Source organism: Callithrix jacchus, chromosome 3 (genome assembly GCF_049354715.1).
Source record: "Callithrix jacchus isolate 240 chromosome 3, calJac240_pri, whole genome shotgun sequence".
Taxonomy (NCBI): domain Eukaryota; kingdom Metazoa; phylum Chordata; class Mammalia; order Primates; family Cebidae; genus Callithrix; species Callithrix jacchus.
Window position 1 is genome coordinate 102430716 of NC_133504.1, and position 24082 is coordinate 102454797.

The 24082-nt window shown below is 35.9% G+C and overlaps 1 protein-coding gene across 19 annotated transcripts in view; it reads right to left on the reverse strand.

Moving 5' to 3' along the window:
• The window catches only part of BMPR1B (bone morphogenetic protein receptor type 1B), a 413639-nt gene that overhangs the window by 64143 nt on the left and 325414 nt on the right, over nucleotides 1–24082 (reverse strand). The window contains exon 5 of one of the 19 annotated variants that reach the window (XM_054253134.2): nucleotides 19752–19815. The exons of 17 other annotated variants lie outside the window; for them this stretch is intronic. The gene's annotated coding sequence lies outside the window, so the exon portion shown is untranslated. Of the gene's footprint in view, nucleotides 1–436; nucleotides 609–19751; nucleotides 19816–24082 lie in introns of those variants that run through there. One more of the 19 variants, XM_035293296.3, reaches the window with a different exon arrangement.

Sequence of the window (24082 nt, forward strand, 5' to 3'; positions counted from 1 at the left end):
ATAGGTGATACATTAATAGTAAAAGAATTCACAACATCAGAAACTATAAAAAATTAAACCACAAGACACTTACACAGCCACAACACTTAATTTTAACCATGACAGTGTTGAAAATGTGTAGGGGTAAACACACACTCTCCAACACATATAACACAAAAGTTAAAACAATATATATATATAAGAACATCATTAACTTTAAAGTAACCTAAATTACACAGTACCAGCAGAGTTCGGCTAAATGGTATTTTCTTGCCATGAAATTTTTATAGACAAAATTTTTTATCCCCTTGAATTAGTCTATTTCACCATCTATGCCAAGAAAGGCTAAGTTCTAACTTCTTTCATGGTGCCGGAATTGGCTTTGCTCATCTTGCTTACATTTTTTGGAGGGAAAAGAAAAGTCTCTGTGAGATATAAAGCTTCTCCCAGTACTCACTTTTGATTTCTGTACGCTTGATATATCGTTGCCAGGCTCCCTGGGATGAGAGACATGAGGAGGAGGCACAGAATTGCTAGGGGTTTCCACTAAAAAGCCCAGCACCGTAGGCAGCACTAATCCTGCACCTGTGATGTGTTATTCAGCAGTTAAGAAATGCACTCCAGACTGTGGTTGCCTAATACGGCTCAGCTGTTTTTCTCAGTACTCCCTTTGATTATAAACTGGCAAGAGAGATTATTCCGGTCAGGCAATGAGCTATGTTCAGGACCCATGGCATATGACAGTGGAAAGGTAAAAGAGAAAAGAAAACTTGGTGTCAAAGAAGAAGAAGAAGAAGAAGAAGAAGAGAGAGAGAGAGAGAGAGAGAGAGAGAGAGAGAGAGAGAGAGAGAGAGAGGAAAAATAATGAAAAAAATGTCACTGACCACAGTGTGTTACATAACATTTCCAGATAGTTAAAAGCTACCTCTGAGTCTACACAAGGCAGAAAAATATCTAAAATTCATCATTTAAATATCTAGAAATCTATTCTATAATACCATTTGACATTCAGAATGTTATTTCAATAGGCAATATCTTAAGTTGATCTTAAAATAATCATAATTTCACAAACCAATCAACTACACAAACATTTAGAAATCTTTCATTATAGAGGTTTACCTTTACTAAATGTCAAATTCCTTTTAAAATTTAGAAAATTTCAAAATGTTTGGAAAACTGAAGACCAAATGAATGCCACTGTTTCTTTTTATTAAATCTACCGTATCATTAAACTTGATTTATTAAAAATTTTGATATAAAATTTGTATTTGAGACGCCACTATTCATCATATATCGTTAAAACTGAATGAAATATTTATTAGAGCCAACTTAAAGTTGCTAACAAGTCCAAATTGATTTAAGAACTATTTATCATACCAATATTAAGAAATATTTATCATGCACAAATATTTCAAAGTACTGTATGCAAAGCATTTTGAGCTCAAAGAGTTGAAGAAGAAATGGCCACTATGTTCATGAACCTTAAAATCTATTTGGAGAGTGTGGCACAAGTTGTCAATTTTGTTGTTGTTCTTTTGTCATAAAAGGTCTGCTGATAGTTCACTCACACCAAAAGTTTCACTCTATTTCCTTTTATACTATATATAAACAGAAAATCATGTGTCCTCCAAGCTAGTAGCTGTGTCACTTTAAACAAATAACCTAAAACATTATTCAAAAAACAGATACCCTTCCTAATAGCAGATGGTTAAAAACAAACCAAATACGTTCCTCTATATACACAAAAAGAGCCGAAATGAAGGAAATATATCAATTCAAGATGTAAATATAATTTAAATATATATATTAAAGAACATGTTAAATATTTTTATTTTTGTTATTGCTGTTTATATACTAACTCCCTACTAGCCAAGAAGTATATTAAAAATTTTGTTAGAAAAAATATACATAAGATATGTATTAAAAGCAATAGGGTCAAAAGAAATTCCTGTGTACATAAGAACATTCTCTCTCAACAAAATTTGACAATTCTTAAGAGTTTTCCCTTGTATTCAAACACTTGTGTTAGAGATAATACTGAATTTCAATTTCCAAGTAACACTCCTGAAGTAAAATAAGACAGCTGAATTGAAAACTGGATATGTCTAAGACTAGAGTTCATAGAGTTTTGATAATTTATGATGAATCTTTTTTTTTTGAAATTATACTTAATAGGCTGAAATACTGAACTACCATTTACTTAGCTTTGATTTGTAGGAATAAGCCTGCCAAAGGACAATCTTGTTGAATTCTGGGCAGAAACACTGAGGAGAGATCTGAACTGAAACTATGTTATTATAATAATTGTGTTATCTTCAATCTGGGCATGGCACACACAGGAACATTCTGGCCTGATGCTGCTCAAGCTGTCCCTCTTTTGATAAACAAATGGCTTCAGTTTTCAAAACATTCTCCAAAAGCACTTTTGTATTCTTTTTTTTAAATTGTATAACACCCATTACACCCCTCAGTGGTCCAGTTTTTAAAAGCCTTATTAATTTTACCTTTAAATTTTCTTTCTTTATATTCTTTTACCCAATTCATATCTTCTCATTTATGCCAGTCATGTTCTCACCCATAAATTCTACTCTAAGGTTACAATGTTTCCTTCCTCCTCTTTTAAATAACTGTCAATATGAGCTCTCACAATAAACAAACAAACACCAAAAAAAGAACAGAAAGCCTGCGTCTGAGATGCTACATGAGAAATAATTACCCTCACAGACCGTATCTTCAGATATTTCTGTTTTAAGCCACAGCAACATAAGGTAGATGCATTTGTGTGTGTTATGCTTTTCAACCTTGAAATATTTTTAAGGGGTTGGCTGTATTATCTTAAATTTCAGTATGTGAGTGATGTAAAAATAAATACATTGTATTTAAATGACCCAGTGATCCCAAACAATCATAATACTAATATGGGGGCAAAGGAACGTGGCCATGTTAATGGCCACTTCAATCAGAATTTTCCACATTCTAAAAGAACATATGAGATCAAACAAAATATTTTACCAAAATGTATTCACTGGTACTTCAGTTATAAAAACTATTTCCTAGATTTACCTACAGAATGCTCCATCTTCTATGTAAAAACCCAGCACATAATTAACGGTTGGCAAAACTTATCAGTTTTAACTCTTACAGTCAAGTCTGTTGATCTTCACTAGGAGTCTCACTGTTGTGTTTTTCCTTCTTTCCTCTAAGGAAAAAAGCATAATGACCTTTCAAAATGAATAAACCCCATTTATGGTAAATGATCAGTTAACAATGGAAGCCTTTTAGTTTCTTTCTTTCTTGGGTAACAAAAAATACTCCCTTTTATTAAGCCCATAACTACTCGGTAGTAATACAAATATTTCCTAGTGGCTCCCATTCTCTAGCAGCAAGTCAAACAGCCTCAAGAGAAAAGTATAAAATTGTGCTAATTATGAAATTGCAGATAATCTGGAATAAAACAGATCCCACTAGGATCATTACATCCTAAAAGTTCTTTGCCCCAGCCTTAGAATGTGGCACTTTTGAGCATGCTAAAATAATGACAAGGACATATTGCTCTTCTCAATTCACACCAATAAAGGGTGAAAAAAAGCCTTGTCCTATAGGTACCACCAGAACAATCTACCCACCCCCAACTGTGCCAGGCTCCTGCCTCTGTGGAATTCAGTGGCTCCTCACTGGCAGGAAAGTATAAGCAGAGAGATCATTAGTTATGACAGGGAGACTCTAACTGATAACGTTGACTCACTTCAGGAGCTGTTACACTATAAACAGTGTGCTGAAAGCCATTTATCTGCATTTCAGAATAAACAGCAAAAAAGTCTCAATTAAATAGACTGCAAGAAATAAGCTGCTGATGTCAAATCAAGTGAAGTTTAATTTTGAAAAGAAAAATCTGTGAATGTAATAAAAATCAATGTGGGATGTCAGGGATGTTAAAACATAAAATTCAAGATTTTATAGGATAAACATAATTTATAACATTTTTAAAGATCAGCTTTTTTTGATTATCAAAGTTATTCCACACTACTTTGAAGTTCAAAGTAAATTTACTGAAACTTGACAGATACTCTCTTAAGAGACAACATTTATGGTACTACTGGTACTGAGCCAATGTATGCGATCAAGGAAAGCTTTATCAGGATGTAAAAGGTGAAATTCAATGAGGTCTGTTTTATCACTTCTATTCTTACACACAAATATTCAGGAGAGATCATTTCTTTTCTTTCCTTTCTCTCTCTAATTTTTTTTTTTTTTTTGGAGACAGGATTTTACCGTGTTGCCAGGTTAGAGTACAGTGACACAGTCATAGTTAACTGCAGCCTCAATCTCCCATGCGTAAGTAATCTCCCACTTCAGCTTCCCTAAATACCTGAGACTATAGGCATGCACCACCATGCATGGCTAATTTTTCTATTTTTTGTAGAGACAGCATTTTGCCATGTTGTCCAGGCTGGTCTTGAACTCCTCGACTCAAGTGAGTCACACGCCTTGGCCTCCCAAAGTTCTGGGATTACAGGCGTGAGCCACTGCACCAGGTCGAGAGATCTCTTCTAAATGACTCCCTTCAAGAAGAAAACACTAGTGCCACTTTACATCTAACTGTAAACACAGTGCATGCACGTGTGTGCACAGATACACACATCTGTCTCTAGCATGTTAAAATGCTTCAAGGAAAACATTATATAATTAAATATAATTCTATCATCAAACCATAGAGGCTTTATTCCACAACTGATTAGAAGGATATGAGACAGTTCGTGACCAGCCTGGCCAATACGGTGAAACTCTGTCTCTACGAAAAATACAAAAATTAGCCAGGTGTGGGGTGCAACCTGTAATCCCAGCTACTTGAGAGGCTGAGGCAGGAGAATCACCTGAGCCTGAGGTGGAGCCTGGCATGAGCTGAGACTGTGCCACTGCACTCCAGCCTGGACAAAGGAGTAAGACTCTGTCTCAAGAAATAAAAAGAGAATATGAGACACACCAAGGCCTTTACTGCAAGGACCATATATGGGCAAAACACAACATTTAGAATTTATTTTTCCTACTTGTCAGAAAACAAATCAAAATCCTCTCTTTTTCATTCATCCAAATGTCAGAAGCTTTTCAAAACAATTTCGGAGTCAGAGAACACACAGGTGTGTGTTATGTCAACTACTGAAAGTAAATAAAGGTTAGCCTGGAATCTGATCTCTCCATGGATACATTCTTGTGAGCATTTTACAAATGCTCCCTGAAGGAATATTACACTAATGCTGACGAATTTTTAAAGCATTCCAAATCTCAATAGATCTATTCCTTAACAATGCTGTTCAAAGGCATAACTTCTACTAACATCAAACTCACTGTTACTTCTTAGTAAATCTTTAATGTTTTCTCCAATATTTAGCAAATCTAAATATTAGATTTACTAATATTTAGTAAATCTTAGTATTTAAAAACTTAGTAAATCTTTAATGTTTTCTCCTGTTCTATTTCACTGACAATACAACAGGTTGAACAACAATAAAACATTCAATATCAACACATATATGTTTTTGTCATGTCATGAGAACTATGACAACCCACAAACAATTCAATGCTAAGTTATCAGTAACAAAAGCTTAAGAATAACTGGTTCGCATTCATAGCTCCTGGTCTTAAGAAAACCATTACATATTTTGACTGCTGTGTAACAAGCCTGGCACAGAAAGATGGCAGTAGTACTTTCATATCTGAAATTATCAGTGTTCAAGCTAAAAGCTGTATCTGTCATTCAAAACCTCTACTAAACACAAATAACAACAAACATGGCACGTTCTTAATCTTTAAAAAATAATGACAAGAAAGGAACTCTTGCTATCAAATGACTGGGTTCCCAATCAAGATTAGAAAAATTCTTAGGCAGAGGTTGCAGTGAGCCAAAATCCTGCCAGTGCACTCCAGCTTGGAAAATGAGCAAAACTCTGTCAAAGAAAGAATGAGAGTGAGAGAGAGAGAGAGAGAAGGAGGAGGAGGAGGAGGAGGAGGAGGAGGAGAGGGGAGGGGAGGGGAGGGGAAGGGAGGACAGGGGAGGGGATGGGAGGGGAGGGGAGGGGAGGGGAGGGGAGGGGAGGGAATGGAAGGAAAGGAAAGGAAAGAAAAGGGAAGGAAAGGAAGGAAAGAAAGGAAGAAATCTTCCCACCAATAAAATGACCTAATAGTCATAGATTTATAAATGTTTATTAATGATCCAGAATATACCAGTTTATACCTTTAAAACTGTCAATCATGTTAACATTCAAAGATTTTGTATTTCTATAAACTCTTCTTTTTGCACACACACACACACACACACACACACACACAGAGACACACGTACAAATATGTCCACAGTGAGGGTCAACAGGTAACAAATTATTCCTACAAAACCTGTCTCTTCCTGCCAAATGTTCCTAAACCTCACAAGGAACTTGCAACTGGACAAATCTTCCAGCTAATGATCAAAAATATCAAACTTCAAAACATTTTTTCCTTTTTCTAAGTTCATAAAATGCCTGAATGCTCATGCCCCAGAAAGAGCTAATGCACAAAACAGGATATACCACAGCACTCTCAAGTTCTGCTGCAACATCAAGACTGGCTGATAGGAAATACATAAGCAAAGCAATCTACACATAACAAGTTTCCCAGCATTATTTTCCTCCTCACAAGCAGCAAACCCAGAGGCCTTCATTACTAACATTCCACAATGCAAGGGGAAAGCAAGTTGTGGGGCAGGGAGTGGCGCAAGTGTCTCTCTAGTTGAGTGAATGTGCAGAATGTCTTTTTGATCTGAGATCCTTTCGACCTCCTGCTTGATTTCTGGTCTTCCAGTGGTTTCTCAAAAACTTCAATATTCTTTGAGACCCAGATGTCTCTTTTCTTCTCTCCTGCACACGCTGAGAGGACAGGAAACAGCAGGTGTGAAATGTCTGTTTGCCCCTCTTGACTTCACAAGCAACTCCTGTTTGAGAACTTTCATCCTTGCTTGCTGTCTCAGGGGAGTGACCTGCCACTGGTCTCCTAGATCCCATCTCTTCTCACACACCCAGAAGGACAGCCACAGCCACAGTCCCTCTCACAGAGGATGGCTTACTTTGATACATTCCTTCTTGGGTTATGATCAAAGAGTCATTTTCTCAACCTAGATCAGCCTGGCTAAAGAAGGGTCTTACAACAAAGAGAAAATGAATGTATAGCGGAGAAAGGGCAAGAGAATTCTGAGAGGAAAACCTGAGATGCCTGTGCTTAGGCCTTCATGTCTAAACACAAAACCTTATATACAAAACATGTAACCGGGCACCATCTCTTTCAATACACCAAGTCACACATGTAACAGGATAAGCAGATTTCAATCAGGTATAGGAATCTTGGTTTCTAGCTCTAGCTATGCTACTGACTCAGAAATCTCCAGAATGTCTTGGTTAGAAACTGGCACAGTGATGATTCACCAAATAAGACTGAGGTAGTAAACATAGGTTCTCAAGATATATTTATTTGTTAAGGTAATACTGAGTAAATGAATTAGATTATAGAAAAGACTTAGACAAACATACCTGCCTAGATTAGGAATTTAGTCCCTGAGTCAACATCATAACATGGTAATGCCACATGGGGATTGCTTTTCCCATGACCACATTCCCTGGATGGGTAACAAAGAGGGTGATAATAGATGTTTCTAAAGAAAGGAATCATGTGCACAAAGTAGTGGCTACTCTGGTAACTTCAAAATATTCCAAAACACTATAACATGTTACACCTCTAACCGCTTCCAACTCTACCCTTACCTAAAACAAAATTTGGAGAAAAGACAGCTAACCTCCCGTTGCCTAAGATTATAACTAGCTATGAACAGAAGAGAGAAAAATAAATCAAAACTTGCCCTGGCCACAAACATAGAAAATCATTTACATAAAAAATATGTATATATACATACACATATACATATATACACACACACACATATATACATGTATATATGTGTAAATCTATATTTATAAAGATATGTATAGATCATGTAACTATGTAGAGTACTGAATATAAAGATATATATAAGAATATATGTCTGTATATAAAGAGCTATATATCTTAGAAATTAGATATTGATATATGTATGAATGTCACTGATTTCACCTAATTTCAGGTAGATTTTAAAGCTGACATTTACATATTTAGGGAATATTACATACACAGAAAATTATTTATGGGTTTGCATTAATAATTAATGACTTTACTGAGAAAGGGATTTGAAAGGACTGAAATAAGACATTATTATATTACAGAAAGGAGAAAATGTCAGGACATACAGCCAAAAGTGAATAGTTGTGAATTTCCAAAATTAAACTAATCATAGAGTAATGTGGAAATAACTTGCATTTCCTTTGAGATTATCTACAAAACATATATAATTACATAAAACTGTATTTTATCTAATACTACACCATTAACTCAAGTAATTTTGTTTTTAACTCTACTTAGTGATAGCAAAATGGGAAGAAATTATAAATAAACACACAAAAAAAGCGATAAGCATTACGGAGTGATTACAGAGTGGTGAACCAAAACCTAAATTCCATCCTCTATGAGGTATCTCTGGGTTTCAGGTGAAGCATCCGCATGCATAATACTAAGAACCACCAAAAAATAATGCATTATCCTGAAATGTTATTAGGCTGCTCTGAGGAGATGAGTTATCTGACCCTGAATATCATAAGCACTTTCCTGTTCCAAATATTTCCAGTTTTTTGGCTTTTGTTATTACAGCAGTAAGTCTCTCCCTTTCCCCTCCAACATACATACTCCCTTTTTAAATCACTTCAGCTAACCTTCTAACTCTTGAGCTTCTAAGGTTTGAAAAAAATCTGTGAATATTTATTTTTTGCCTCTGCAACAAAATCAGCCTGTAGCCATTGAAGATTATGGTTATTTAATATGATTATAATATTTACCATAATCTTTTTGTCTTTATCATCTGTTTTTGTTATCATGGGCGTCTTTGTGGAACAGATAAGGATAGTTCTTGCCAAAGAAGCTTGAGCTCTTTTGGTGTGGTCAAGAAAAAAATAAAAAAGAAGAAATGCTTAACAGGACTCAGATGATTATGTTAAAAAATACTTCCAGCTTCAAAGCAAGTTAAGGGTCACACTGTTGTATCTGTGTGCCCCGAGTTACTTTATCAATAAAATGAGGTTGTAGGAAGATAAATTCTCTAACCTCTCTTGTACTTCAAACATGTTATGATTCTATGTAACTTCTACTTTTCTTAGATGTACTTTTTTTAAAAACTACAGCATGAAAAAAGGGTACTGAATATTATGTTAATAAAACAAGGATTCCAGATCTGCCATTTACTAGTTTGTGACCTTAAGCAGGTTCTTAATTTCCTTTGATCTCAAACACTGCACACCAACAGTACTTATACTTCCCTGAGTTTGGGAGATTAAATAAGATGTAATAATTTATCCCCTATTACACTTATAAATTTTACTTCACGTAATCCTCAAAATACTTCTGCCATGTAAGTGTTACTACTCTCATTTTACTAGAGCTGGAAAAGGTTATATGCCTGAGTGCAAACTACTGAGAAGCAGAAAAGGTGGAAGAAAAGCTCTGGGCTCTGTGACTCTCAAAAGCAGTGATTCCTCTAGACAGCAATTCTCAAATGTTTTGTTCTTGGAACCATTTTACATTGTTAAAAAGGACTGAGGATACAAAATTTTCTGTGTGTCTGATTACAGTTTTCAGTATGTTCAAAATTAAAACTGAACAGTTAAAAATAGGACAGTTTATTGTTTAAAATAATAAAACCATTATATTTTAACATATTTTCAAGAAGACAGTAGCATTGTTCTGCATTTTTGCAAATCTCTTTAACGTCTAATTTACTGGATGTTTGCTTCTGCACTCAATCTGTTACAACATGTTGTTGAAGTTGACATAGTAAGAATAATTGGTCCCACACAGATATGTAATTAAAAAGGAGGTTATTTTAGTAGCATTTTCATATGAGTGGTTAGTCTTTAACACACACTAAAATTGGACAAGAGGGGGTCTTTTAAAAGTTACAACACAAGATCTAAACCCCTATCAATGAAATTTTCATATTCTGATAAATTAAAAGCTACTGTCCATCTTGTATTTTAAACTGATCTTCACCTATGCATGAATATGAAACAACAGGGACTGGTCATCTGAAAAAAAATGTTTGGTCCATTCAATTATGCAGAACCAGTATGTAGATACAAGCTTCATAAAATCCTAACTTTTGCATGAAAGTTTGAGTTCTATCATTAGCAATAAATACTGTCAGCTGTTTTCCGTGAACTGGCAGGCTCCATTCATTTATCTTTGAGAATATGTCTGCAAATACCCAAGTCTGAATAACCATAGTTTTTCTGTCAGTCATTCTTTCTAGGAAAATTGTGTTTCATGAAGTCTCAAGACAACTGTATTAGTCCGTTCTCATGCTGCTAATAAAGACATACCCAAGACTGGGTAATTTATAAAGGAAAGGGGTTTTATCTCACAGTTCAACATGGCTGAGGAGGCCTCAGAAAACTTAAAATCATGGTGGAAAGAGAAACAAACACATCCTTCTTCACATGCAGCAGCAAGGAGAAGGGCCAAGCAAAAGACAGAAAAGCCCCTTACAAAAGCATCACACCTCATGAGAACCCACTCACTCTTACAAGAACAGCATAAAAGTAACCACCCTACTATTTAATTACCTTCTACTGGTCCCATGACACGTGGGGATTATGGTAAATACATTTCAAGATGAGATTTGAGTGGGGACATGGCCAAACCACATCAACAACCATTAATCCTCAGTTGCTGAAGAATTTTGTTATATATACTTCATATTTTTTCAAATGGAATATTAAAAAGACATTTAAAGAGAGGTTGAGATTTAATAAAATGAATCATTTGTACTGCTTCATTAAGGATATTCTTAAATAAAGCTTCATTTTCTTTCTTTGATTAGTTAGTTGGGTGGTTTGGTTGGCTGTTTTCACTGTGGGCATACTGCAGTGAAGAATCCAAGTATACTTTGGTTCCTGCTGTGATTTGTGCTAAGGCTCTATCCATTATTATCATCTGTGCAAATGTTAATAAAACACATTAATATTACCATGTTGGCAAATCACACTTTGAAAACTGACATAACAGATGACCAACTAACAGTGCATTAGAGATAATAAAGTTTATAAATATTTTAGGCTGGGTGTGGTGGCTCATGCCTGTAATCCCAGCACTTTAGGAGGCTAAGGTGTTGAATCACTTGAGGTCAGGAGTTTGAGACCAGCCCGGCCAATATAGTGAAACCCCATCTGTACTGAAAATACAAAAATTAGTCAGGCTTGGTGGTGAGTGCCTGTAATCCCAGCTATTTAGGAGGCTGAGAGAGCGAATCGCTTGAACCCAGGAAGCGGAGGATAAAGTGAGTGGAGATTGCACCACTGCCCTCCAGCCTGGGTAACGGAGCAAGACTTCATCTTAAATAAATATTTTAAGATAAGCTAAGGTATTTTTGCCACGATGGAGAGAAAGTTAAAGAGATTTGTTTAAAAAAAGAAAACAAATATTTTATTGAATATTTTTGCATCTATGTTCATCATGAATATTGCCCTGAAGTTTTCTTTTCTTGTTGGGTCTCTGCCGGGTTTTGGTATCAGGATGATATTGGTCTCATAGAATGATTTGGGAAGGATTCCTTCTTTTTGGATTATTTGGAATAGTTTCAGAAGGAATGGTACCAGCTCCTCTTTGTGTGTCTGGTAGAAATCGGCTGTGAACACGTCTGCAAATGGGCTTTTTTTGTGGGGTAGGCTCTTAATTGCTGCCTCGACTTCTGACCTTGTTATTGGTCTATTCATAGTTTCAGCTTCCTCCTGGTTTAGGCTTGGGAGGACACAGGAGTCCAGGAATTTATCCATTTCTTCCAGGTTTACTAGTTTATGTTCATAGAGTTGTTTGTAATATTCTCTGATGATGGTTTGAATTTCTGTGGAATCTGTGGTGATTTCCCCTTTATCATTTTTTATTGCATCTATTTGGTTGTTCTCTCTTTTCTTCTTAATCAATCTGGCTAGTGGTCTGTCTATTTTGTTGATCTTTTCAAAAAACCAGCTCTTGGATTTATTGATTTTTTGGAGGATTTTTCGTGTCTCAATCTCCTTCAGTTCAGCTCTGATCTTAATTATTTCTTGTCTTCTGCTGGGTTTTGAGTTTTTTTTATCTTGCTCTTCTAGCTCTTTCAATTTTGACGATAGAGTCTCAATTTTGGATTTCTCCACTCTTCTCATGTGGGCACTTATTGCTATATACTTTCCTCTAGAGACTGCTTTAAATGTGTCCCAGAGATTCTGGCATGTTGTGTCTTCGTTCTCATTGGTTTCGAAGAATTTCTTTATTTTTGCCTTCATTTCATTGTTTATCCAGTCAAAATTCAAGAGCCAGTTGTTCAGTTTCCATGAAGCTGTACGGTTCTTTGGTTTCTGAATTCTGAGTTCTAACTTGATTGCACTATAATCTGAGAGGCTGTTTCTTATGATTTCAGTTGTTTTGCATTTTCTAAGCAGTGCTTTACTTCCAATTATGTGGTCAATTTTAGAGTAGGTGTGATGTGGTGCTGAGAAGAATGTATATTCTGTAAAATATTGGCAAGCCGATTGCAACAGCAAATCAAAAAACTTATTCATCATGATCAAGTAGGATTCATCCCGGGGATGCAAGGCTGGTTCAACATACGCAAGTCTATCAACGTAATTCACCACATAAACAGAACCAAAAACAAAAACCACACGATTATCTCAACTGATGCAAAGAAGACATTTGACAAAATTCAACAGCCCTTTATGCTAAAAACCCTCAATAAACTCGGTATCAATGGAACGTATCTCAAAGTAATAAAAGCTATTTAAGACAAACCAACAGCCAATATCATACTGAATGGGCAAAAACTGGAAGCATTCCCTTTGAAATCCGGCACTAGACAAGGATGCCCTCTTTCACCACTCCTATTCAATATAGTACTGGAAGTTCTAGCCAGAGCAATCAGGCAAGAAAAAGAAATAAAGGGTATTCAAATAGGAAAGGTGGAAGCCAAATTGTCTCTATTTGCAGACGACATGATAGTATACCTAGAAGACCCCATGGCCTCAGCCCAAAAACTCCTGAAACTGATAAGAAACTTCAGCAAAGTCTCAGGATATAAAATCAATGTGCAAAAATCACAAGCATTCCTCTACACCAATAACAGACTTAAAGAAAGCCAAATCAAGAACGAACTGCCATTCACAATTGCTACAAAACGAATAAAATACCTTGGAATACAACTCACAAGGAACGTAAGAAACCTCTTCAAGGAAAACTACAAACCACTGCTCAACGAAATCAGAGAGGACACAAACAGATTGAGAAACATTTCATGTTCATAGTTAGGAAGAATTAATATTGTGAAAATGGCTATACTGCCCAAAGTAATTTACAGAATCAATGCTATACCCATCAACCTACCATTTACTTTCTTCACAGAACTGGAAAAAACCACCATGAACTTCATATGGAACCAAAAGAGAGCCCACATAGCCAAGTCAATTCTAAGCAAAAAGAACACAGTGGGGGGCATCACACTACCAGATTTCAAACTATACTACAAGGCTACAGTAATCAAAACAGCATGGTACTGGTACCAAAACAGAGATATAGACCAATGGAACAGAACAGAGGCATCGGAGGCAACACAACATATCTACAACCATACAATCTTTGATAAACCCAACAAAAACAAGCAATGGGGAAAGGATTCCCTGTTCAACAAATGGTGTTGGGAAAACTGGCTAGCCATGTGCAGAAAGCAGAAACTGGACCCCTTCTTGACACCTTACACCAAAATTAACTCTAGATGGATTAAAGACTTAAACATAAGACCTGGCACCATAAAAACCCTAGAGGAAAATCTAGGCAAAACCATCCAGGACATAGGAGTAGGCAAGGACTTAATGAACAAAACACCAAAAGCATTGGCAACAAAGGCCAAAATAGACAAATGGGACCGAATCAAACTCCACAGCTTCTGCACGACAAAAGAAACAGTCACTAGGGTGAATCGTCAACCAACAGAATGGGAAAAAATTTTTGCAGATTACCCATCTGACAAAGGGCTGATATCCAGAATTTACAAAGAACTCAAACAGATTTACAGGAAAAAAACAAACAAGCCCATTCAAAAGTGGGCAAAGGATATGAACAGACACTTTACGAAAGAAGACATATATGAGGTCAACAATCATATGAAAAAATGCTCATCGTCACTGGTCATCAGAGAGATGCAAATCAAAACCACATTTAGATATCATCTCACGCCAGTTAGAATGGCGATCATTAAAAAATCTGGAGACAACAGATGCTGGAGAGGATGTGGAGAAAAAGGACCACTTTTACACTGTTGGTGGGAGTGTAAATTAGTTCAACCATTGTGGAAGACAGTGTGGCGATTCCTCAAGGCCTTAGAAATAGAAATTCCAATTGACCCAGCAATCCCATTACTGGGTATATATCCAAAGGACTATAAATCGTTCTACTATAAGGACACATGCACACGAATGTTCATTGCAGCACTGTTTACAATAGCAAAGACCTGGAATCAACCAAAATGCCCATCGATGATAGACTGGATTGGGAAAATGTGGCACATATACACAATGGAATATTATGCAGCAATCAGAAATGATGAGTCTGTGTCGTTTGTAGGGACATAGATGAATCTGGAGAACATCATTCTCAGCAAACTGGCACAAGAACAGAAAATGAAACACCGCATATTCTCACTCATAGGCGGGTGATGAAAAATGAGAACACATGGACACAGGGAGGGGAGTACTAAACACTGGGGTCTATTGGGGGGAAAAGGGGAGGGCCAGCTGGAGGGGGAGGTGGGGAGGGATAGCCTGGGGAGAAATGCCAAATGTGGGTGAAGGGGAGAAAGGAAGCAAAACACACTGCCATGTGTGTACCTATGCAACTGTCTTGCATGTTCTACACATGTACCCCTAAACCTAAAATGCAATAAAAAAAGAAAACAAATAAAACATAATTTTTGAACCTCGAGATCTAAACATAGCTTTTCATTTGTATTTTAAATGCTTTTATTTGTAAGTAGCACAATTAAACTCCTGAGTCTTCATTTTTTAATCTAGCGAGGGAATGTGTTCTCTTCCCGGGTCCACAAAGGTGTGTAGTTTTAAGGGCAAGAACTTCCCAGCACCATGCCCCCTTCCCATCTCTCTCTATCCAGGAAATTTAATGGTCTCTGTTTTAATTTTCGCAGGTACGGAAAGAATCAAAAAGTCAATCGCTCCAGCGGAAGTTCTAAGAAACTCCTTTCATTGGCCAGAGGTCTTGGAGAAGGTGGGGGTTCCTCGCAGGTTAAAAGTCCCCTTCTTCCACACCCCTTTGGACTCCATGTTTGAAACCCGTTCCATACACTGTCTCTCTCGTGTGGAAGTTTTCTCTCTTCATAGACTTTTTTCCTCTTTCTCTACCTAAATCACTTTTCTGCAACATTTTTGGGTCCAGTATTTACTTTACAAATGTACCTGCTGTGGTCCCCTCTCTCATTCTTGAGAAAGCAGAGACCAAGACTACAACAATCTCTCGGGGGAGCTGCCTCCCTGGCACCCCAAAACGAGTTACACTACCACCACTTAGATTCATTCAGTTATGAAATATTGGCAAATATTTGGGAAAAGAAGAAATGAATCATCAATATGAGAGTAAAACAAGCATACACAGAAAGCTCACATTCTCAGAAAAGTAATTTTAAAAAGAAAAACTTTATCAAATGTGATACAAATCAGACCTGGTTGATTTTTGCTTTTGGTTTGCCTATTTGATAGCTTTTGCTTTGGGCTGTAATTAATCATAGGCAGAATTTTGTTTCTTCTGCTTTTTTTTTCACACCTGAACACTGAAGAGTTGATTATATATATTGAGACAAGCTTTTCCCTAACTTTATGTTTGTTAGTGTCTTGATTCGAACTTAGCTCTTGATTTCCAAACACAAAGTCAGTTTTTCTTACATGCTGCAGGAAGCTGTTAATTCTGAATGATGTGATACACTAAGCAGTCCTTCTTTTCCCACCTGAAATTATTAAATGGTGATGCTCTGAAAGTATCTTATATGATATCTTAAATGTGGAACTACTTCACACTCTACATGAAATATTTAGAATATCCAAATTACAATATAAACTGCATGAGACCAAGAATTAGGTCCCTTTGGCTGCCTGACACATCCTCGGCATCCAGAGTCATGTGAGGCACCTGGCAGGCACATGATCAAGTTTTCTTGAGATACACAGAACAGCTTCCCTTTGTGAAGGCTTCATGGATCATCTAATAAGACAAAAGGGACAAACGCCATTACCTCACATGTATTTATGATATGTCTCTATCTCAGTTGTGTGTATTTTCTATTGTGATTACCATTTGATAAAATCTCTGCTTTTTAAAATTGAAAATGAAAAGAGAAAATGCAGCTGAGTTTTTCTAACATTTCCTCTTCCTTCTGACATATAATTTTTAAACTCAAGAAATACAGATTTTGGTTGGGTGCAGTGGCTCATGCCTGTAATCCCAGCATTTTGGGAGGCCAAGGCAGGTGTATTACTTAAGCACAGGGGCTCCAGACCGGCCTGGACAACATGGTGAAACCCTGTCTCTACAAAAAATACAAAAATTAGCCAATTTGGTGGCATGCGCCTATGGTCCCAGTTACTCTGGAGGCTGAAATGGGAAGACTGCTGGAGCCCAGGAGGTTGAGGCTGAGGCTGCAGTGAGCTGTGATCGAGCCACCGCACTCCAGCCTGGGTAACACAGCAAGACTCTTGTCTCAAAAATAGTAAAGAAAAAAAAGAAATACAAATTTTGACAGAGGCATTTTGTATAAATTATGTTTTACATAAATAAAGAGTGAAACATGGGAACATGGGTGTGAGAGGAAGGTTCTGAACATTATCTCTAGTACTAATGTAACCATGATACCACCTTACAGAAGAAAGTGCATGGACTAGACTAATTAGCTGTATGCCATTGAGCAAATTCAATAGTTTCCCTGGACCTCAATTTCTTCATCTTGAAAACAGGGGTAATTATGTTTACTTCTCACATGGCTGTTGCGAAGATTAAATGAAGTACAATATAAAGCACTTAGCACAGAGCCCAGTCCCTGAGATATAGACAATGACCAGTAAATTCATTTATAAGAAATACATGACTGAAAACCAGTCAGTAAAGACTACAAGGTTCATAGCACAAAAAGGAATATAAGTTTCACTGCAACTACACATGTATAAAGCCATTACCAGAATTTAGAACCAATTTAAACATATATACCAGTTAAAAATATGCATATACAAGACTACTTCCCAGAGTATGATAGATGACCTCCCAGTATTTACCACTGGTAATACCCACTGGTACCTCTCTATATTTTAAATTTTTAGCTAATTTAAGTCACTTTCTACTTTGTTGTATCATTTCACTACTTAGAAGACAATACTGTGGGAATTCTATAGTCACAGCTTCTGCTGGTACTGATAAGTATCTGTGGCACTGCATAAAGAACCAAACTGGAGAACCGCACCCATCACAAGAAGCTTACCCGTGTTACTTATTCATATTTACAGCTGCTTAGAGCACTATATCAGCTTGGCTTTACAAGCACCACATAAATGTATCTTAAAATGGTATGCTGTGTGTGCCGTATTCAATTCACTTTATAAGCTATTCCCAAAGCTAGATGATATTAGCTATTATTTTAAACAATATTTTATATTTGCACTGCATCTTGTATTTTGCAAGATACTTACATGAATATATATGTGTATGTTAAACAGGTTCAGACACACATATATTATAACATCTTCAGAGAGGGTTAACTAGGTTTTAAACCTGGCATATATTTAATCATTTACCTCAGCTTTTCCATGACAATATAATCATGTAAAGCCAGTTAAATAACTTTACTAAATTTTAATTTACCATCTTTTGATAGAAAGAGAATATACAGGAAATAAAACATTCACTTTAAAATTTATGAAGACAATCTAAAAATTCTATGTAGAAAGTGGCATGTCAACAAACCATTGGCAAAGTGCTCTGTACTTTGTTCTTGTTATGCCTCAAGCAAGTAAATAATAATTCCTGAAATAATCCATCAAGGAAAGAAGGAAAACTACTATTTACTGTGCCTACATCAGGTGAAAACTCTTCTAACAGCTTTCATAACATGTTTTCATGTAACTCTTAACAGAGCCTGACAAAATACACACTAGTATTACTGTCTATCTAAATGATTGAGACCTATATAATATAGTGTCTTAAGGTAGAGCTAAGATGTTCACCACTCCACATTACTACTTTACCAAATCGTTCCATAATAGTAATACTACTACATCACTAACAGCAGGCATATGTACATTAGATTTCTCTTTTTCCCAGTAGAAAGGATAGGTTTTCCTGCGTCTTCCATGTTCCCTGACCACAAAATACAAGCTATTGGCTGGAGTCCTTCCTTTCTACTGCTGTTATCCCTGTCGCTAACCAAAGTTAGCAAAATACTCTGATCTCCTGCCCACTTCTATTATCTAGTATTTGCACTGCTGCCTCCTAAAGATAACAACACATGTGCGCATGATTATAAAGCTAAAATCTAAAGCAAAATAAAAGTCTCTAACAGATCCAAATTTCTTAGGAAGGCATTTAATGTTCTCCATGAATTGATTCAACCCTTCATACCAGCTTCATCTGCTCCTTAGCCATACCTTATTCTAATTAGATGTACTGTGTCTGTTGTATTCCCATGTTATTGCTTATAATATTCTTCCAGTCTGCAACAGCCTCCCTCTCCTTCCCCATCGATGTTACATTTTCCAATCAGAAGAATGTGTTTCTTTTTTGATGCTTCCACAGATTTTACTGTGTTATATATTTCACTCTACCTTAGTTGCACATATGTTCTGGCCTACCAACTATCTCCCTCTTCTTGCAAGTAGCATAATTTATTTATACATAAGTCACCCCACTGATTACTTTTATAATTAGCTGTATGACCTCAGAAAATTTACTTCACCTCCATGAACTTTCATTTCCTCATCTCTAAAATGAGGATAATAATACTTATATATGTAAAATGCTTTCAGTCCATAAAACAGTTTGCCTCATATAAGTGTAAACAATTTATATACTACTACTATTACCTACAGTCTTCAAGCAAAAAACTTCATTGTTTGATGTTAACTTGTTCACATATGCATCCAATTCTGATTTTTAGCCTTGCAAATTTTTGGAAAAAAAAATTTAACTTTTTAAGTATAAAATGTGTTAAAGGACTAGATTATAACTTTTTATAGTAGTTTTACATTAGCAAGTACATACATTATTATAATGGACTTAAAATGACAAACTAGCAATATAAGAGCAATCTCAAGTGTGATGCTAATAAAGTTGGAATGGATTCCTAAAGAGCACTAATTAAGTTCATCTTTCCAATCAAAGCACCAGTTCTTCCTAAAATTTTACTACGCATACACTGAAATGAGGGTTGTAAGTCAAGGTAGGACTCTTAGGAAGAGAGGAGCTTATTCACTGAACACTTCCATTTCTGCATACAATTTAAAAACTATTTTTGAATGCCTTGTGTACATTTTACTATTTACACATAAAATAAGCGCCTGTTTTATAGTTACAGGATATTCACAGTTCAATACCTGGGTCTTCTCTTCTTTCTTTCTTTGCACTAAACAAATTAACAAGTCTGATCCTTCAGCCCAACTAGAAAAAAAAGAATGGACAACAGGTTTGTGAGAGTGGCTGGATGAAAGGGGAAAGAAAGCTATGGAACTCCTGAGTTGAGAGAAAAAAGGCTTACAGAAATATAAACTGAAAAACAGACCAATTAGTACCATTGTACCTGAGTGCCTACTTGGAAATGGGAAAATAACTGTCTTTTATAAAGTCTTTCTACTCCAAACTGAGGACTATATGGGTAAGAATTAGAAAGGCAAATTTCACAACAATCAAAACCGGACACAAACACTAAAGTACAGAATGGCTATTAAATGATACAGGATTATATTCTAATTTTTCATTAAAGTCATACTACTAATACCACTAACATATCATATACATACAACATGTGAAAATAAAGTACCACTATGATGCATCTAAGACTTAAGACTAACTCATAGCAGGTTCACTATTAACTGCCTAAAAATCGTTCACTTTCCAATAGAAAATAATTTTTAGACGTGAAAGTTCACTTAGTTACTGTGAAACAGATCCAGTACCTTTTGTATAGACTCTGAGAAGAACAGATGGTGAAAATGGTAAAGGAAACTATGCTAATTATTATTAAATTTATGAGGCTTGTCTTAAAGATAAGGTTTGAGTTAAATAATAGCTATCAGCCCTTTAGAAAGACATAGTTAATCTTATGATCTACAGTGTGTAAAGTAGGATGGTAAATTACTTAAGTGGGATGTTCCTTAGAGGAATACATTTATCAACAAGACTACAAATTTTTGACTTCCAGGTCAGTGCCAACTTCGGCAAATGTTAAGCCTCATGGAAAAAGAAATATGCAGATACATTATTTACTTCTTTGCTCATCCTAAAACATACTTCTATTTCATATTTAAAATAATCATGAGCAGGCATGTAGCTTTGTAACTTCTCTATCTGATTTCATGTCCAGGTATTTTTTGAATTTCCATTACCAAACTCGGGTCCAGGTATTTTTTTTCCAGTTTCCATTACTAAATAACGGTGATTTACCTAGAGTAGCAGCAAAAAACTGCATAACTACTCTAGCTCCAAAGAACTTTGTTTACTTTAGCAATTTGTCATTCATAAAAGACTGTGCTTTTGAAAGTGACTGAATATATATTTAGGCATCCCTATATTATCTGTATCCTATTAGAACCAAGAGAACAGCTGCAGTCCAAGGTAGCTGGAAGTGGTAGGATGGGGCCTTGGGGTCTTCAAAAAAAGAATGGCAAAAAATGAAAATGGCAAAAAATGGCAAAAAAAGAAGAAAACTAAAATGCTACCCATCAAGAGTGAGGATTCGGTAACTATTTCTGTGCACCTCTCCACCCTCAGTAAGGAGAAAACAAAGACCTTTCCAAGTGGCTGCAGCAGGGCCAAAGTGTGTGAATTGAAAGGAAAGAGTTCTCAAGGCAGAGAAAACCAGCGTTCCAGTCACTAGGCTAAGTATTTTTTCACGTATTAACTCAGTTGCTTGTTCCCACAAGCTTGTGGAATGTGTAGCAGTATCTTTTCCATATTGCCATACAGAAACAGAGGCACTAAGAACTTGCTCAAGGTCGCAAAGCTAAGAAAGAGCTGAAATAGTGATTTAAATACAAAAACTGACTCCAAAGCCTGATCTAACCACTATGACATGCCATATGAAAATAGGATTTCCAAGTGTCTTCAGAAAAAAATACTTACCAAGCCAAAGGTCAATGCAAAATTAAAGTCATATAATAAATATGTCTATATTATTCAAACTCTTACCTAGGATCACTTTTAAAAGACACTTAGTTCATTTGTAGAGTGTTTCTCTTGACAATTCACAACAGGGAAAGAGAGATGTGAGTTTCTATGCCAGCACATTCTGCTTTGGTCTTAAAAGTGTTTTTATCTTTCTTTTAAAGTGAATTTTAATGAGTCCTTAATTATCAAAGGACTTCATAAATATTCATTAGTCATTAAGAGAAGTCCCATTTCCCGTTTCTAAAAGCTGAGAGAGAAAACAGTAAGACTTTAAAGTGGAGTAGGCATGAAGAAAGATTAAGTGGAACTGTAAACATTTGGTTTTATATTAGATGTTTAATGAAAGGCTCAAATCATTAGAACCCTTCAATTCTCAGTGTGGAAATACTTTTTTTTCCTTAACAAGAAGTTATCCAGAGTATCACTTCTGTTGGTGATATTTTCTTCTTTTCAATCCCTTATCCAATTCTGAAGGATCCAAAACACTTCACTAACTTTTTATGATGCCTTCTGCACCACTGAACAGTAAAATGGTTATGATGTCGGGAGGAAATGATTTTGATCCAAATCAACAAGACAAGCCTTGCTCCTATGAAAGTGCCATAAACCTTTTTCATAAAAAGGGTTTTCACACTGGATTTGTGTCTTCAAAGAAAACATTCACCAAAATGTTGCATTTTACATCAATCCTACACAGCTGTCAGGATAATATCACACAGATAAACTTTTCTTTATGAAGTCACAGCCTTGAATCTTTTCCTAGTTGCCAAAACAGGGGAGATGCCCAGAAGAAATCATGGCAATTCCATGTTCGTTCCCAAGGTCAGCAGCTTAAGAAATGCAAATTGCTTGGCAAGTCAAATATTAACTTACTAAGAACAAATCTCTCCAAAGCCTACTACTTCTAAATCACTGCTGAAAAGGATCTCTGGAAAAGAGGGAAAACTATATTTGCTATTTCTAGCAATAATTTTCCTCCCTAATCTCTTAGAACTTTTGTCTCCCTAACAAAGAAACATAAACAGATAGGTTTTTATAAAGATACCTTCATAAAAGACTCTCAACTGTGAAATAGCTTCCTTGCCACTATCATGCAACCAAAAGCAAGAGATATATCACATTGGTCAAATCTGAAGAAAATAAAAGAGAAATATTAACTCGAGAAAAGAAATATGCTTATTTAATAGATTCCTACTTCTGTAATTTCCAATACAAACCAAATTCAGAATACTTAAATCATTTTAATTTTTTAAAATTTTTATTTAAAATGATTACTGAAATAATTTTTGTTTTGCTTCTTCACTGTGTTTATTACTTTATTATCATTCTACCACCTTCCAAATAAGTATGTATGGTAATATAAACAAAATTTTAGAAGGATAAAACTAAAATGCAAGTGTATAGTTTTCTTAATGGCTGTTTAATAATTGAAGTTCCGAGTAAGAAATCAAATTTGAATCCCATGTAGTTGGTTTCAATATGCATGAAAAATATCATGGTGAAGAATACAACTATTTAAGACTTGTATTTTTCCTTGTATTTTTTTTCCCCAAGGAAACCAATCAGCTTTATTAGAACAAGAAAGTATTACAGTTTGTAAAACCACATTCAAATGCACTGATTGCTTTTACAATATAAACCATGTAAGTAAAGCGCCTCAAAATCTACTGTGTTGGTAGAAACTGGCAAAAAAGAAGCACTGTAGAACAGAATGGGTTTCTTTAGAAATTTTAACATACATTGGAGTAGATCACTATAGAATGCCTCTTTTATTAATAGCTCAAAAAGTCTGTTAAAAAATAAAGTTGGTATTCTATGAAATAAACTCTGATTTAAATAAAATTACATTTGCCAGAATATTTTGAAAAAGTCATCAAAACTACTTAAAATATTTTCTTCCTTTTTTAGAAAAACTATTTCAATAAATGCACATACACATATAAAACTTTATTCTGGTCTCTATTAAGTGTTACCTGACACTTGTCTTCTACTTCATTAGAACACCCAAAACGTCTGACCTTCTTGCTTAATCCACAGAGCTAAGCCTAAGATGCTTTCTGACTGAATAAATAAAATTAGTTATTGTGATGGTTAATTATGTGCATCATTTTGACTGGGATACATGGTGCCCAGATATTTGCTCAGACACTATTCTGAGTGTTTATGCAAGGGTATCTTTGGAGGAGATTAACACTGAAATCTATAGACTGGGTAAAGCAGATTGCTCTCCGTACTACGGGTGAGCCTCATCCAATAAGTTGAAGGCCTGAATTGAACAATAATGCTGACCCTTTCTCTAAGTAAGAGTCCTGCCTGCCTGACTTCTGCATGAGTCGTTTCCTTCCTTCGCACTCAAACTGAAACCTTCCCTCTGCCTAAGTCTTGACTTTGCTGGCCTTCTGCCTCAAACCATGCCACCTGATTTCCTGGGTCTCCAGCTTGCCAAGTGCAGAACTTGGGACTTGTAAGCCTCCAGAATCATGTGAGCCAATTCCTTATAATAAATCTCTTCACACCCACACTCACCCCCATACACACACCC